This window comes from Cynocephalus volans, unplaced genomic scaffold, assembly GCF_027409185.1.
Source record: "Cynocephalus volans isolate mCynVol1 unplaced genomic scaffold, mCynVol1.pri scaffold_35, whole genome shotgun sequence".
Lineage (NCBI taxonomy): Eukaryota > Metazoa > Chordata > Mammalia > Dermoptera > Cynocephalidae > Cynocephalus > Cynocephalus volans.
In genome coordinates this window covers 7,764,345-7,781,589 of record NW_026902463.1, presented here as the reverse complement: position 1 = coordinate 7,781,589, position 17,245 = coordinate 7,764,345, and positions in this window count along the sequence as shown.

Below are 17,245 nucleotides of genomic sequence, written 5' to 3'. Positions count from 1 at the left end.
GTGTGTGGGGAACGGGGACATGGGACACCCTCCCAGGGCAGGGGCAGAGGGTGGGGGGTTTATAAACCTGCTGGACCTGGTGTGTTCACACCTCAGGTCTGGCTGGAGGGTGAACGGGGACTGCCGGGGTGGCAACCACCACCCTGTACATTAACCCTGGGCCCACAGGCTGTCTTCTCATGTCCTCCCTGGGGTTAAGACTGGCCTCCAGCCCCTGCCCTCCTTGGGGTTCACGGTGCTGTCACTGTGTATCTCTCCCCTGTCCTGTCCTAGAGTGAAGACACATCTTCATTGAGCTCGGATGCCACCCACATGGTGTCTCCTGTCCCGGCACGCACCCTGAAGAAGCGGGTGGAGCACCTGGTGCCTGCTGTCTTGGGTGGTTACCGATCTTATGTCCACCTGTTTCTGTCAAGCTACAAGAACTTTGCCAGTCCCCGGCATGTGCTGCACCTGCTTTTCCTCAGGTGAGCACTCAGGCCCTGGATCACACAGTGTCACTAGGCCGCCTCCCAGCTGTGAGTCTTAGGACTGTCACCACACCCCTCTGAGCCTCAGTTTCCTCCTGTGTTCAGTGGGTGGTCACAGGAACAAGCTCCAGTGGGTCCCCCATGGAAAGTGCTGCTCCTGATTCCAGCCCTGTGGAAGGTCTGCTGGAGGGGCCACGGTCGTCCTCATTCAGGATTCCTGACACCCCCACGAGGAAGTCTCTGTCACCCCCTCACTGACCTCGTTGACTTGGGCTTCACTGTTTTCACATTTTTACAGGAAATTTGAGATTCTATCTGTAGGCTTCTGGGTGTATTCAAAGCAGGGAGACCAGAGGCGGGCAGAGCGGCTTCAGGTGCACCCAGATATCTTGGGAGGAGTTGGTTGGGGTTCATTCCTTCAACAATCATACGGGAAACCACACTATGTGCAGTCGCTTTCTGGGCACTGACCATAATCCAATGAACCGAGGAGACTGCATTCCCTGCCCTCCTGGGCTTCCATTCTAGTCAGAGGTGAGACAGTCAGAGTAGACATGAGAAGCAAGTAGTGCCACCATATGGTAGATTTGACACACTCCTGACCTCCTCTAGGTATGGAAACATGATTTCTGATTGTGACGGGGATGGCGAATCCCTGGAGCAGCTAAAATGGTAAGTGGGGTTTAGGTGCAGAAGGAGGGGCTCCCATCTTCACACAACTGCGTGTGGTCTGCGGGGGCCTGTGGGTGGGGGGCTGGCAGAACTCTGGCTCTCACACATCTTATGATTCCTGCTACAGGGCTGAGGGCTCAAGGCTTTCCCTGCAGGGACAGGAGTCAAGACGGCTGGGGATGTGGTCTCAGGCAACATAGGGTGTGCGAGAGCCTGGAGAGCAGAGGGAGCCCAGAGAGAATCCATCCCCACGCCCTCCCACCCAGCCCTGCCCACACACCCAGAGCCCGTGCTGAGCCAGAGCAGGAGGTGTGCAGAGCATCCCGCTCACACTCGGGGCTGGAGCCTCCATGGGGATGCTCAGCTGGTGCTGAGGGTGCAGAGTGTGATCAGGGCCAAGAGATTGCTGTCACTGGGAAAAGGATATGCAGATTTTCATGCAGACACTTGGGCAGTACATTCACGTGTGAGCTCAAGTTTGGGCTTTTCCAAGGGCCCTGGGTAGGCCAGGGGAGCAGCGCCTCCCTCTGTTTCCTCATTTATCAGATATTGCTGGACACCTCCTGTGTGCCAGTGAGTAATGCCCAGAGCAGACAGCACCCTCCTGGGGTGGACAGGTCATTCCAGCAGGGATGGGGCAGTGACACAGACAGAGGAGGTTGTCAGGTTTCCCTGAAGAAGGGAAACGTGCTCACATCAGTGGTTGAAGGCTCCTCCCATGGAGGCTTTTGCCAGCCCCTCCTTGGCTGCCAGACCCATCTGTGCCAGAACTGCCATACTGGGGGTGGACATTGGATGGGCTGGTCTATGGACAGGCACAGGCAGAGGGTACAAGACTGCAGCTCATTCAGGGGAGCCTTGGGAGGGCAGCATAAAGGGATAGGCCAGGCCTCTGATGCTGTTGCCCACCTGTCTCCCACAGTGCCATGTCCTCTGTCTTAAAGATCTGGCTGGAATTCTATTCCACCGATTTCCACGAGCCTCCTGAATTTCATACTTTGAAGTTTCTTTCGGCCTATGTACATATCAGTATGAGAGGTTCAGAGGTGGAGCGTAAGGCTGATCTTCTTCTGGCGCAGCTGGAGAAGCCGGAGCACCTGGAGCCTAGTGAGGCGGAGACTGAGGGTGAGGAGGAAGAGGGTGGGTGCCTGTGCGGGTTTGGGGAGGGGCCTGGGCTGGGCCACACAGAGCAGAGTTTCCAGAAGCAGGCTGGGGACAGGGGCACTGAGTACTCAGAACAATCATACAGTGTCCAGCAGTTTGGGGAGACTTCCTGAGGCTGGGACTCTGGACTTGGGCTTCTAGAAAGACAGTGTCATTGGATGAGACATAGAAACTCACATTGATATTTTCAATTGTTGTCTCTCCAGTTCCAGATTTCGCCCAGGCTGAACAACTGTCCCAAGAGCTGCTGCCATGTTCGGCTCGAGTTCCAGCTCCAGCTCCAACTCCACTGCCAGAGGCAGAGCGAGATCAAGATCCAGAGCCCAAGCCAGAGCAAGACGTAGAGCAGGAGCAAGAGCCAGAGCAAGAGGTAGAGCAGGAACAAGATCCAGAGCAAGAGGTAGAGCAGGAACAAGATCCAGAGCAAGTGGTAGATCAGACGCAAGATCCAGAGCAGGAGCAACAGAAAGATCAAGAGAAAGTTCAGGAGAAAGAGCAAGAGAAAGAGCAGGAGAAAGATCAAGATCCAGAGGTAGAGCTAGAGCAACCTGACATAACCGTTCCTGAAACATCAGAAGAATTAGAAGAAACACCAGCACCCAGGGGAGCCCTGGCTCCAGAGCTCCCACAAACACCCTCACCAGTCCCCACTCCAGATCTGTTCTTGCCCTTCCTTGACGCTGTGCTTCTCCTCATTTTTGTCTGTGTCCTGCATCTCCTCAAATTTTTTCATCTTTTATTTTCAATAATATCCCTTGTAGAAAATAAAGTGTTTCTAATATTTTCAAAATTACCATTCAGTGGCATTAAGTACATTTTTAATATGGCGCAACCCTTACCACCATCTAGTGATCGAACAGCTTCATCGACTCTGTAGTCATTAAGCTGTCACTCCCCATCCCGCCTCTCCCTGTGCCTGACTACCACTCCATTTTCTGTGTGTGTGAATTTACCTGTCGTGGATTGTTCCTATCAGTACAGTTATATGTTATGTGGCCTTTTGTATCTGGCCGCATAATATGAGAAAGATCTGATTAATTTTCATTTTATGTTTTTAGTAAGAGGAAAATTACAGAAAAACCAAAGACTCTATGTAGAAACACAAAGCCCTGATAGTGATTATTGCCATAATCTTGAAATAGGAACTACTGTTGAATGACCAGAGAGCCAGAAGCCACTGAGGAAAATGCTGACTTTTCCTGGTCCAAACAAAAACCAGAATAATGTCAAAAGGTGAAAAGACAAACCCCAGACTGGAAAATTCTTCAAGGGCAGAGAAAGGGTAGTATGCATCCTAGTTGTACAAAGAGTTCTCATTTATCCATAGGGACAAAGGACATATTCCTGCAGTTCCACAGGGAAGCAATTCACATGGCCAGTAAATGTCAGACATCCGCGGCCTCCCTAATGATTATGCACAGAAATTTGCTCACTATTCAGATAGCATTTGCCCCATCAGATGGGCAGGTCTGTATGTCTGGTGACGACCAGCTCTTGTGAGAATGAAGGAAGAAGAGGTCCCAGCAGATGCCCCAGGAGATGTGTTCATAGATACCCCTGTCGCAGGAGCCACAAAGCAGCTCCTACCGAAATGCCCACGTGTGTCCATGTGCCGGGCAGCAGTGATGCTAGGAAGTTACGCCACATATATATGTATTCTATCTATGATAACCAATACATTCAATAAATCTAAACTTGAAAAATTCCAAAGAGTGATGTTTAGGGGACTTGTCAAATGACCTCAAGGTTAATATGAAAAAAAATTAAGTGCAAAAATGGCCCCCAATATATTCAAGACATAAGAAGAACAATAATAATAAAAACAAAGAGGAAATTTACTCCGCCCAATAAAATGTATTGCAAAGGAACATACTTGAAAGTGCATGAGATTGGCAAAGAATAAGCGAATAGTTCAGTAGAGTAAAAGTTTGAATTTTGAAACAGATTCTGGTATGTGTGGAAAGGATTCAGATTACTTAGGGGAAAGCACTTCATCATTACAGGGATTGAAATATTATTTATTTGGAAATAAAATCCAGTTATGCTTTTGCTAGGTACCATTCACAAAATTAAATTTGAGATGAATTACTAACTTCAATATTTTGCAAAAGCTTTAAGCATTAGGAGAAAGAAAAACACATAATAATTTCCACAGAAGCCAAAACTACTTTTGAGAAAATGTGAGACTCATAAATATCAAAACACTAGATAAAATAAGGTTTGACCATACGTATTTGTATATCTCAAGATGGAGAAAAATGTGTTATGTGTATGTATTGTGAATTTAGAAAATCAAAAAGAATTAATTAAAAGCCTATTACAAACAAGACGACTTACTAAAATAAAATATACATGTTGCGATTTAGAAAAATTCACATATAAAATTAATAAATGTCTTATGTAATAACAATAACTATCTAGATTCCATTACACAAATCAAGATTCCATTTTCAATAGCCACAAAATTGTTAAATTATTTGGCATAAAGCTAACAAGAACTCAACAAAGCCTGTTTAACTATGCGATTTAAGCATTAGAACACTCTTAAAACATACATACACAAACGATAGAGAAATGTCAGAGATATTTTCTTGGCCAGAAAGCCACATGATCCTAAGGATTTTATTTTCTCCTAAGTTACTTTATACGTGTGTCATGATCACATTAAAAATAGTCTCATTTGTTTCTTCACCTAGAACAAAATAAGATGATTATAAAATGTTGATGAAACATTAATCGTTCATCAGAAAAAAATGAGGAAACAAATCAAAAGGGAGGGGTAAGTCTACCAGAGATCGAAATTTTTTTTTTATAAATTCTTCATTATCAAGACCATATGGAATTTGTTTATAAGTAAATATAAAACCTAATGAAAAAGAATGGAGAATTCAAAGAGATACCCAAGATTCCTAGAAATTTAGTATTTAAGAAAGATAGCATTTCAAATCACTGGTGAAAATATGCTGCTACTAATGTAGCAGCAGTTAACATGGATGGCATAGCAGCAATTAATAAAGCAAAGCAAACTCAAACAAAAGGTAAATGCCACCAACGAGGTCAAAAGGACACGACAAAAAGTAATTACAAGCTATAATACTTCAAATGGGTGATCAATAATGTTTCAATTTTTAAAAAAGCAAAAAAACAAAAAACCTCTTAAACTAGGATAATATCACTAATACAATGATGTGTGAAAAAATGAGATGGAAATGACCAACAAAATGAAATAAAAATGAACAAAATATATGAACAATCTAATAACACAAAAGGAAATTTAAATTGGCATCAATACTTAATTAGGTGCTTAAAATCCCTCATGGAGAACTATGCATTTAAAATATATTGAAATACAAGACTTCACCTATTAGATTTGCAAAATTTAATTTTTTGATAACACACTTGTTAGTGAGACTGTGGGGATACAGGTATTATAATACACTGTGGTGGAATGCAAATGGTAGAGCCCATAAGGAGCAGAAACTCGCAAAATTTAGCAAAATTATACTTGTATATTTACTATTTAATACTGTAACCCAATATTCAGGAATCTATATCATATGTAACCTTGAAAAATTATAAGGTGAGGTGTCGACAAGATTGTTAATATGACAATACCTATTACTAAGGGTTGGAAACACCCCAAATTTTCATTCATAAGGTTTGCATGAATAATTAGGGTGCATTTTTACAATCATGATTTCTAAACACTGAGTGTAAAATGTTATTGAAAAAACGAACAAACTGAAGACAATGAAGAGATGTACATGTTCATAGAGGAGAAAATAAGTAGGGAAAATATATCAATTCTTCCAAATAAATCTATAAATTTTGTTTATATATAAATAAAAATGGACATTTTTTACGCAATTTGATAAACTACTAATTCTATATTTCATAAGGTTGAGTACAGGCATAGAATGGACCAAACGGCTCTGGTTCTTCTCTGCAAATGGTGTTCATTTCCTTCCATCTTCAGGTAGCTTCCTAATCTAGAATATTCTGATGGCCTCCTTGATCACTTTCCTCTCTTAGAATGTCAGGCACTCGATAGCACGTCTTCTCCTCTTTCTTATCCTGGGATCATCTCCCAAGCCAGGGTGCAGCTGAATCAGCTCTTTCTCCAGCTCTCGGCACCATGCTTGGCATATGGTGGATACAAACAGAGAGAACTGAGGACACAGAGCACAAGACTCTAGAGACAGGCGTGTTACAATGACATTTAGAAAGTGACACCATCTCACTTTTTATCCTGTATTGGTTAGAAGTGAGTCACTAAGTCCAGTCCACACTGCAGGGCAGGGGATTACGTGAGGATGTGTGCAGCAGATGGTGGGGACCACTGGGAGCCCCTGAGGAGTCGCCAACCACACAGACAGAGATGTGGCACTTGAGTCCAAACCTAAATACACACGAAGCCATTGTGAGGTTTTATGGAGGAAAGCAGTATGTGAATGCATGAAATTCCAACTGTCGCATGGTGCAGACAGGGAAAACAGACCAAGAGCAAAAGTGACATTTTCCAGATTATATGACAGGAACCAGACCTGTCGTTCGTCGTATTCCATGCTACCTTCCACACCGTCGTGGATTTTATCTCTAGTCTTGTTTATTAGCTGCATGTGACACCGGCCATAGGTTTCAGAGATGTTTTCTCACACATGCCTGATGCCATCCCTAGGAAGAAGATGCTAGAAACAGCCCCACTGTGCAAAAGGGGAGACTGGGGAGGTCTTGAGAGTGACAATGGCTTGTCCAGGGTCACATAAAGTGATAAGAAGCAGGAGCTGGGGATGAACCTACGTGTATCTCCTGCGAGCTGTGACGCTGGCTGCACCCAGGCCTTGCACAGGGGTGTGGTCAGGCAGTGTTGGTGGAAGTGTGGGCAATAGAGAGAGTTCATGGGGAAGGAGGGTCAGCAGACAGGTACCCAGAGGGGCATTTGCAGTCTTGTACACAGAGGAGGGGCTCAGGAAATGAGGTATCAGGAAGTGACTTCACTTCCTTGACGACAGACCCCAACAGAACTCGGAACTCGGTAACCTGGCACCCACATTCTATACACAGCCCCTTCCCCAGCTCACTTGGCCACAGGCAGAGTGAGATGTTGTGCTGTACCCCGAGGTCCCGGGGCCGTAGCCCCAGGAAGCCCTGTGCTGAGAGGCTTGTCCAATGCTTCCAGCGCTGGTTCAGCCCTCGCCCTCGACCCCTGTGGCCGTCTGGGAGGAGGTCCCCAAAGGTAATGTCAGGTGGCCCAGAGGAGGCGGTGCAAGGCCAGGCCAGCACTATGAGCCTCCCTGGGTGACCGCATCCCCTCCTCCTGAGTGTGTGGGGAACGGGGACATGGGACACCCTCCCAGGGCAGGGGCAGAGGGTGGGGGGTTTATAAACCTGCTGGACCTGGTGTGTTCACACCTCAGGTCTGGCTGGAGGGTGAACGGGGACTGCCGGGGTGGCAACCACCACCCTGTACATTAACCCTGGGCCCACAGGCTGTCTTCTCATGTCCTCCCTGGGGTTAAGACTGGCCTCCAGCCCCTGCCCTCCTTGGGGTTCACGGTGCTGTCACTGTGTATCTCTCCCCTGTCCTGTCCTAGAGTGAAGACACATCTTCATTGAGCTCGGATGCCACCCACATGGTGTCTCCTGTCCCGGCACGCACCCTGAAGAAGCGGGTGGAGCACCTGGTGCCTGCTGTCTTGGGTGGTTACCGATCTTATGTCCACCTGTTTCTGTCAAGCTACAAGAACTTTGCCAGTCCCCGGCATGTGCTGCACCTGCTTTTCCTCAGGTGAGCACTCAGGCCCTGGATCACACAGTGTCACTAGGCCGCCTCCCAGCTGTGAGTCTTAGGACTGTCACCACACCCCTCTGAGCCTCAGTTTCCTCCTGTGTTCAGTGGGTGGTCACAGGAACAAGCTCCAGTGGGTCCCCCATGGAAAGTGCTGCTCCTGATTCCAGCCCTGTGGAAGGTCTGCTGGAGGGGCCACGGTCGTCCTCATTCAGGATTCCTGACACCCCCACGAGGAAGTCTCTGTCACCCCCTCACTGACCTCGTTGACTTGGGCTTCACTGTTTTCACATTTTTACAGGAAATTTGAGATTCTATCTGTAGGCTTCTGGGTGTATTCAAAGCAGGGAGACCAGAGGCGGGCAGAGCGGCTTCAGGTGCACCCAGATATCTTGGGAGGAGTTGGTTGGGGTTCATTCCTTCAACAATCATACGGGAAACCACACTATGTGCAGTCGCTTTCTGGGCACTGACCATAATCCAATGAACCGAGGAGACTGCATTCCCTGCCCTCCTGGGCTTCCATTCTAGTCAGAGGTGAGACAGTCAGAGTAGACATGAGAAGCAAGTAGTGCCACCATATGGTAGATTTGACACACTCCTGACCTCCTCTAGGTATGGAAACATGATTTCTGATTGTGACGGGGATGGCGAATCCCTGGAGCAGCTAAAATGGTAAGTGGGGTTTAGGTGCAGAAGGAGGGGCTCCCATCTTCACACAACTGCGTGTGGTCTGCGGGGGCCTGTGGGTGGGGGGCTGGCAGAACTCTGGCTCTCACACATCTTATGATTCCTGCTACAGGGCTGAGGGCTCAAGGCTTTCCCTGCAGGGACAGGAGTCAAGACGGCTGGGGATGTGGTCTCAGGCAACATAGGGTGTGCGAGAGCCTGGAGAGCAGAGGGAGCCCAGAGAGAATCCATCCCCACGCCCTCCCACCCAGCCCTGCCCACACACCCAGAGCCCGTGCTGAGCCAGAGCAGGAGGTGTGCAGAGCATCCCGCTCACACTCGGGGCTGGAGCCTCCATGGGGATGCTCAGCTGGTGCTGAGGGTGCAGAGTGTGATCAGGGCCAAGAGATTGCTGTCACTGGGAAAAGGATATGCAGATTTTCATGCAGACACTTGGGCAGTACATTCACGTGTGAGCTCAAGTTTGGGCTTTTCCAAGGGCCCTGGGTAGGCCAGGGGAGCAGCGCCTCCCTCTGTTTCCTCATTTATCAGATATTGCTGGACACCTCCTGTGTGCCAGTGAGTAATGCCCAGAGCAGACAGCACCCTCCTGGGGTGGACAGGTCATTCCAGCAGGGATGGGGCAGTGACACAGACAGAGGAGGTTGTCAGGTTTCCCTGAAGAAGGGAAACGTGCTCACATCAGTGGTTGAAGGCTCCTCCCATGGAGGCTTTTGCCAGCCCCTCCTTGGCTGCCAGACCCATCTGTGCCAGAACTGCCATACTGGGGGTGGACATTGGATGGGCTGGTCTATGGACAGGCACAGGCAGAGGGTACAAGACTGCAGCTCATTCAGGGGAGCCTTGGGAGGGCAGCATAAAGGGATAGGCCAGGCCTCTGATGCTGTTGCCCACCTGTCTCCCACAGTGCCATGTCCTCTGTCTTAAAGATCTGGCTGGAATTCTATTCCACCGATTTCCACGAGCCTCCTGAATTTCATACTTTGAAGTTTCTTTCGGCCTATGTACATATCAGTATGAGAGGTTCAGAGGTGGAGCGTAAGGCTGATCTTCTTCTGGCGCAGCTGGAGAAGCCGGAGCACCTGGAGCCTAGTGAGGCGGAGACTGAGGGTGAGGAGGAAGAGGGTGGGTGCCTGTGCGGGTTTGGGGAGGGGCCTGGGCTGGGCCACACAGAGCAGAGTTTCCAGAAGCAGGCTGGGGACAGGGGCACTGAGTACTCAGAACAATCATACAGTGTCCAGCAGTTTGGGGAGACTTCCTGAGGCTGGGACTCTGGACTTGGGCTTCTAGAAAGACAGTGTCATTGGATGAGACATAGAAACTCACATTGATATTTTCAATTGTTGTCTCTCCAGTTCCAGATTTCGCCCAGGCTGAACAACTGTCCCAAGAGCTGCTGCCATGTTCGGCTCGAGTTCCAGCTCCAGCTCCAACTCCACTGCCAGAGGCAGAGCGAGATCAAGATCCAGAGCCCAAGCCAGAGCAAGACGTAGAGCAGGAGCAAGAGCCAGAGCAAGAGGTAGAGCAGGAACAAGATCCAGAGCAAGAGGTAGAGCAGGAACAAGATCCAGAGCAAGTGGTAGATCAGACGCAAGATCCAGAGCAGGAGCAACAGAAAGATCAAGAGAAAGTTCAGGAGAAAGAGCAAGAGAAAGAGCAGGAGAAAGATCAAGATCCAGAGGTAGAGCTAGAGCAACCTGACATAACCGTTCCTGAAACATCAGAAGAATTAGAAGAAACACCAGCACCCAGGGGAGCCCTGGCTCCAGAGCTCCCACAAACACCCTCACCAGTCCCCACTCCAGATCTGTTCTTGCCCTTCCTTGACGCTGTGCTTCTCCTCATTTTTGTCTGTGTCCTGCATCTCCTCAAATTTTTTCATCTTTTATTTTCAATAATATCCCTTGTAGAAAATAAAGTGTTTCTAATATTTTCAAAATTACCATTCAGTGGCATTAAGTACATTTTTAATATGGCGCAACCCTTACCACCATCTAGTGATCGAACAGCTTCATCGACTCTGTAGTCATTAAGCTGTCACTCCCCATCCCGCCTCTCCCTGTGCCTGACTACCACTCCATTTTCTGTGTGTGTGAATTTACCTGTCGTGGATTGTTCCTATCAGTACAGTTATATGTTATGTGGCCTTTTGTATCTGGCCGCATAATATGAGAAAGATCTGATTAATTTTCATTTTATGTTTTTAGTAAGAGGAAAATTACAGAAAAACCAAAGACTCTATGTAGAAACACAAAGCCCTGATAGTGATTATTGCCATAATCTTGAAATAGGAACTACTGTTGAATGACCAGAGAGCCAGAAGCCACTGAGGAAAATGCTGACTTTTCCTGGTCCAAACAAAAACCAGAATAATGTCAAAAGGTGAAAAGACAAACCCCAGACTGGAAAATTCTTCAAGGGCAGAGAAAGGGTAGTATGCATCCTAGTTGTACAAAGAGTTCTCATTTATCCATAGGGACAAAGGACATATTCCTGCAGTTCCACAGGGAAGCAATTCACATGGCCAGTAAATGTCAGACATCCGCGGCCTCCCTAATGATTATGCACAGAAATTTGCTCACTATTCAGATAGCATTTGCCCCATCAGATGGGCAGGTCTGTATGTCTGGTGACGACCAGCTCTTGTGAGAATGAAGGAAGAAGAGGTCCCAGCAGATGCCCCAGGAGATGTGTTCATAGATACCCCTGTCGCAGGAGCCACAAAGCAGCTCCTACCGAAATGCCCACGTGTGTCCATGTGCCGGGCAGCAGTGATGCTAGGAAGTTACGCCACATATATATGTATTCTATCTATGATAACCAATACATTCAATAAATCTAAACTTGAAAAATTCCAAAGAGTGATGTTTAGGGGACTTGTCAAATGACCTCAAGGTTAATATGAAAAAAAATTAAGTGCAAAAATGGCCCCCAATATATTCAAGACATAAGAAGAACAATAATAATAAAAACAAAGAGGAAATTTACTCCGCCCAATAAAATGTATTGCAAAGGAACATACTTGAAAGTGCATGAGATTGGCAAAGAATAAGCGAATAGTTCAGTAGAGTAAAAGTTTGAATTTTGAAACAGATTCTGGTATGTGTGGAAAGGATTCAGATTACTTAGGGGAAAGCACTTCATCATTACAGGGATTGAAATATTATTTATTTGGAAATAAAATCCAGTTATGCTTTTGCTAGGTACCATTCACAAAATTAAATTTGAGATGAATTACTAACTTCAATATTTTGCAAAAGCTTTAAGCATTAGGAGAAAGAAAAACACATAATAATTTCCACAGAAGCCAAAACTACTTTTGAGAAAATGTGAGACTCATAAATATCAAAACACTAGATAAAATAAGGTTTGACCATACGTATTTGTATATCTCAAGATGGAGAAAAATGTGTTATGTGTATGTATTGTGAATTTAGAAAATCAAAAAGAATTAATTAAAAGCCTATTACAAACAAGACGACTTACTAAAATAAAATATACATGTTGCGATTTAGAAAAATTCACATATAAAATTAATAAATGTCTTATGTAATAACAATAACTATCTAGATTCCATTACACAAATCAAGATTCCATTTTCAATAGCCACAAAATTGTTAAATTATTTGGCATAAAGCTAACAAGAACTCAACAAAGCCTGTTTAACTATGCGATTTAAGCATTAGAACACTCTTAAAACATACATACACAAACGATAGAGAAATGTCAGAGATATTTTCTTGGCCAGAAAGCCACATGATCCTAAGGATTTTATTTTCTCCTAAGTTACTTTATACGTGTGTCATGATCACATTAAAAATAGTCTCATTTGTTTCTTCACCTAGAACAAAATAAGATGATTATAAAATGTTGATGAAACATTAATCGTTCATCAGAAAAAAATGAGGAAACAAATCAAAAGGGAGGGGTAAGTCTACCAGAGATCGAAAATTTTTTTTTTATAAATTCTTCATTATCAAGACCATATGGAATTTGTTTATAAGTAAATATAAAACCTCATGAAAAAGAATGGAGAATTCAAAGAGATACCCAAGATTTCTAGAAATTTAGTATTTAAGAAAGATAGCATTTCAAATCACTGGTGAAAATATGCTGCTACTAATGTAGCAGCAGTTAACATGGATGGCATAGCAGCAATTAATAAAGCAAAGCAAACTCAAACAAAAGGTAAATGCCACCAACTAGGTCAAAAGGACACGACAAAAAGTAATTACAAGCTATAATACTTCAAATGGGTGATCAATAATGTTTCAATTTTTAAAAAAGCAAAAAAACAAAAAACCTCTTAAACTAGGATAATATCACTAATACAATGATGTGTGAAAAAATGAGATGGAAATGACCAACAAAATGAAATAAAAATGAACAAAATATATGAACAATCTAATAACACAAAAGGAAATTTAAATTGGCATCAATACTTAATTAGGTGCTTAAAATCCCTCATAGAGAACTATGCATTTAAAATATATTGAAATACAAGACTTCACCTATTAGATTTGCAAAATTTAATTTTTTGATAACACACTTGTTAGTGAGACTGTGGGGATACAGGTATTATAATACACTGTGGTGGAATGCCAATGGTAGAGCCCATAAGGAGCAGAAACTCGCAAAATTTAGCAAAATTATACTTGTATATTTACTATTTAATACTGTAACCCAATATTCAGGAATCTATATCATATGTAACCTTGAAAAATTATAAGGTGAGGTGTCAACAAGATTGTTAATATGACAATACCTATTACTAAGGGTTGGAAACACCCCAAATTTTCATTCATAAGGTTTGCATGAATAATTAGGGTGCATTTTTACAATCATGATTTCTAAACACTGAGTGTAAAATGTTATTGAAAAAACGAACAAACTGAAGACAATGAAGAGATGTACATGTTCATAGAGGAGAAAATAAGTAGGGAAAATATATCAATTCTTCCAAATAAATCTATAAATTTTGTTTATATATAAATAAAAATTGACATTTTTTACGCAATTTGATAAACTACTAATTCTATATTTCATAAGGTTGATTACAGGCATAGAATGGACCAAACGGCTCTGGTTCTTCTCTGCAAATGGTGTTCATTTCCTTCCATCTTCAGGTAGCTTCCTAATCTAGAATATTCTGATGGCCTCCTAGATCACTTTCCTCTCTTAGAATGTCAGGCACTCGATAGCACGTCTTCTCCTCTTTCTTATCCTGGGATCATCTCCCAAGCCAGGGTGCAGCTGAATCAGCTCTTTCTCCAGCTCTCGGCACCATGCTTGGCATATGGTGGATACAAACAGAGAGAACTGAGGACACAGAGCACAAGACTCTAGAGACAGGCGTGTTACAATGACATTTAGAAAGTGACACCTTCTCACTTTTGATCCTGTATTGGTTAGAAGTGAGTCACTAAGTCCAGTCCACACTGCAGGGCAGGGGATTACGTGAGGATGTGTGCAGCAGATGGTGGGGACCACTGGGAGCCCCTGAGGAGTCGCCAACCACACAGACAGAGATGTGGCACTTGAGTCCAAACCTAAATACACACGAAGCCATTGTGAGGTGTTATGGAGGAAAGCAGTATGTGAATGCATGAAATTCCAACTGTCGCATGGTGCAGACAGGGAAAACAGACCAAGAGCAAAAGTGACATTTTCAAGATTATATGACAGGAACCAGACCTGTCGTTCGTCGTATTCCATGCTACCTTCCACACCGTCGTGGATTTTATCTCTAGTCTTGTTTATTAGCTGCATGTGACACCGGCCATAGGTTTCAGAGATGTTTTCTCACACATGCCTGATGCCATCCCTAGGAAGAAGATGCTAGAAACAGCCCCACTGTGCAAAAGGGGAGACTGGGGAGGTCTTGAGAGTGACAATGGCTTGTCCAGGGTCACATAAAGTGATAAGAAGCAGGAGCTGGGGATGAACCTACGTGTATCTCCTGCGAGCTGTGACGCTGGCTGCACCCAGGCCTTGCACAGGGGTGTGGTCAGGCAGTGTTGGTGGAAGTGTGGGCAATAGAGAGAGTTCATGGGGAAGGAGGGTCAGCAGACAGGTACCCAGAGGGGCATTTGCAGTCTTGTACACAGAGGAGGGGCTCAGGAAATGAGGTATCAGGAAGTGACTTCACTTCCTTGACGACAGACCCCAACAGAACTCGGAACTCGGTAACCTGGCACCCACATTCTATACACAGCCCCTTCCCCAGCTCACTTGGCCACAGGCAGAGTGAGATGTTGTGCTGTACCCCGAGGTCCCGGGGCCGTAGCCCCAGGAAGCCCTGTGCTGAGAGGCTTGTCCAATGCTTCCAGCGCTGGTTCAGCCCTCGCCCTCGACCCCTGTGGCCGTCTGGGAGGAGGTCCCCAAAGGTAATGTCAGGTGGCCCAGAGGAGGCGGTGCAAGGCCAGGCCAGCACTATGAGCCTCCCTGGGTGACCGCAGCCCCTCCTCCTGAGTGTGTGGGGAACGGGGACATGGGACACCCTCCCAGGGCAGGGGCAGAGGGTGGGGGGTTTATAAACCTGCTGGACCTGGTGTGTTCACACCTCAGGTCTGGCTGGAGGGTGAACGGGGACTGCCGGGGTGGCAACCACCACCCTGTACATTAACCCTGGGCCCACAGGCTGTCTTCTCATGTCCTCCCTGGGGTTAAGACTGGCCTCCAGCCCCTGCCCTCCTTGGGGTTCACGGTGCTGTCACTGTGTATCTCTCCCCTGTCCTGTCCTAGAGTGAAGACACATCTTCATTGAGCTCGGATGCCACCCACATGGTGTCTCCTGTCCCGGCACGCACCCTGAAGAAGCGGGTGGAGCACCTGGTGCCTGCTGTCTTGGGTGGTTACCGATCTTATGTCCACCTGTTTCTGTCAAGCTACAAGAACTTTGCCAGTCCCCGGCATGTGCTGCACCTGCTTTTCCTCAGGTGAGCACTCAGGCCCTGGATCACACAGTGTCACTAGGCCGCCTCCCAGCTGTGAGTCTTAGGACTGTCACCACACCCCTCTGAGCCTCAGTTTCCTCCTGTGTTCAGTGGGTGGTCACAGGAACAAGCTCCAGTGGGTCCCCCATGGAAAGTGCTGCTCCTGAGTCCAGCCCTGTGGAAGGTCTGCTGGAGGGGCCACGGTCGTCCTCATTCAGGATTCCTGACACCCCCACGAGGAAGTCTCTGTCACCCCCTCACTGACCTCGTTGACTTGGGCTTCACTGTTTTCACATTTTTACAGGAAATTTGAGATTCTATCTGTAGGCTTCTGGGTGTATTCAAAGCAGGGAGACCAGAGGCGGGCAGAGCGGCTTCAGGTGCACCCAGATATCTTGGGAGGAGTTGGTTGGGGTTCATTCCTTCAACAATCATACGGGAAACCACACTATGTGCAGTCGCTTTCTGGGCACTGACCATAATCCAATGAACCGAGGAGACTGCATTCCCTGCCCTCCTGGGCTTCCATTCTAGTCAGAGGTGAGACAGTCAGAGTAGACATGAGAAGCAAGTAGTGCCACCATATGGTAGATTTGACACACTCCTGACCTCCTCTAGGTATGGAAACATGATTTCTGATTGTGACGGGGATGGCGAATCCCTGGAGCAGCTAAAATGGTAAGTGGGGTTTAGGTGCAGAAGGAGGGGCTCCCATCTCCACACAACTGCGTGTGGTCTGCGGGGGCCTGTGGGTGGGGGGCTGGCAGAACTCTGGCTCTCACACATCTTATGATTCCTGCTACAGGGCTGAGGGCTCAAGGCTTTCCCTGCAGGGACAGGAGTCAAGACGGCTGGGGATGTGGTCTCAGGCAACATAGGGTGTGCGAGAGCCTGGAGAGCAGAGGGAGTCCAGAGAGAATCCATCCCCACGCCCTCCCACCCAGCCCTGCCCACACACCCAGAGCCCGTGCTGAGCCAGAGCAGGAGGTGTGCAGAGCATCCCGCTCACACTCGGGGCTGGAGCCTCCATGGGGATGCTCAGCTGGTGCTGAGGGTGCAGAGTGTGATCAGGGCCAAGAGATTGCTGTCACTGGGAAAAGGATATGCAGATTTTCATGCAGACACTTGGGCAGTACATTCACGTGTGAGCTCAAGTTTGGGCTTTTCCAAGGGCCCTGGGTAGGCCAGGGGAGCAGCGCCTCCCTCTGTTTCCTCATTTATCAGATATTGCTGGACACCTCCTGTGTGCCAGTGAGTAATGCCCAGAGCAGACAGCACCCTCCTGGGGTGGACAGGTCATTCCAGCAGGGATGGGGCAGTGACACAGACAGAGGAGGTTGTCAGGTTTCCCTGAAGAAGGGAAACGTGCTCACATCAGTGGTTGAAGGCTCCTCCCATGGAGGCTTTTGCCAGCCCCTCCTTGGCTGCCAGACCCATCTGTGCCAGAACTGCCATACTGGGGGTGGACATTGGATGGGCTGGTCTATGGACAGGCACAGGCAGAGGGTACAAGACTGCAGCTCATT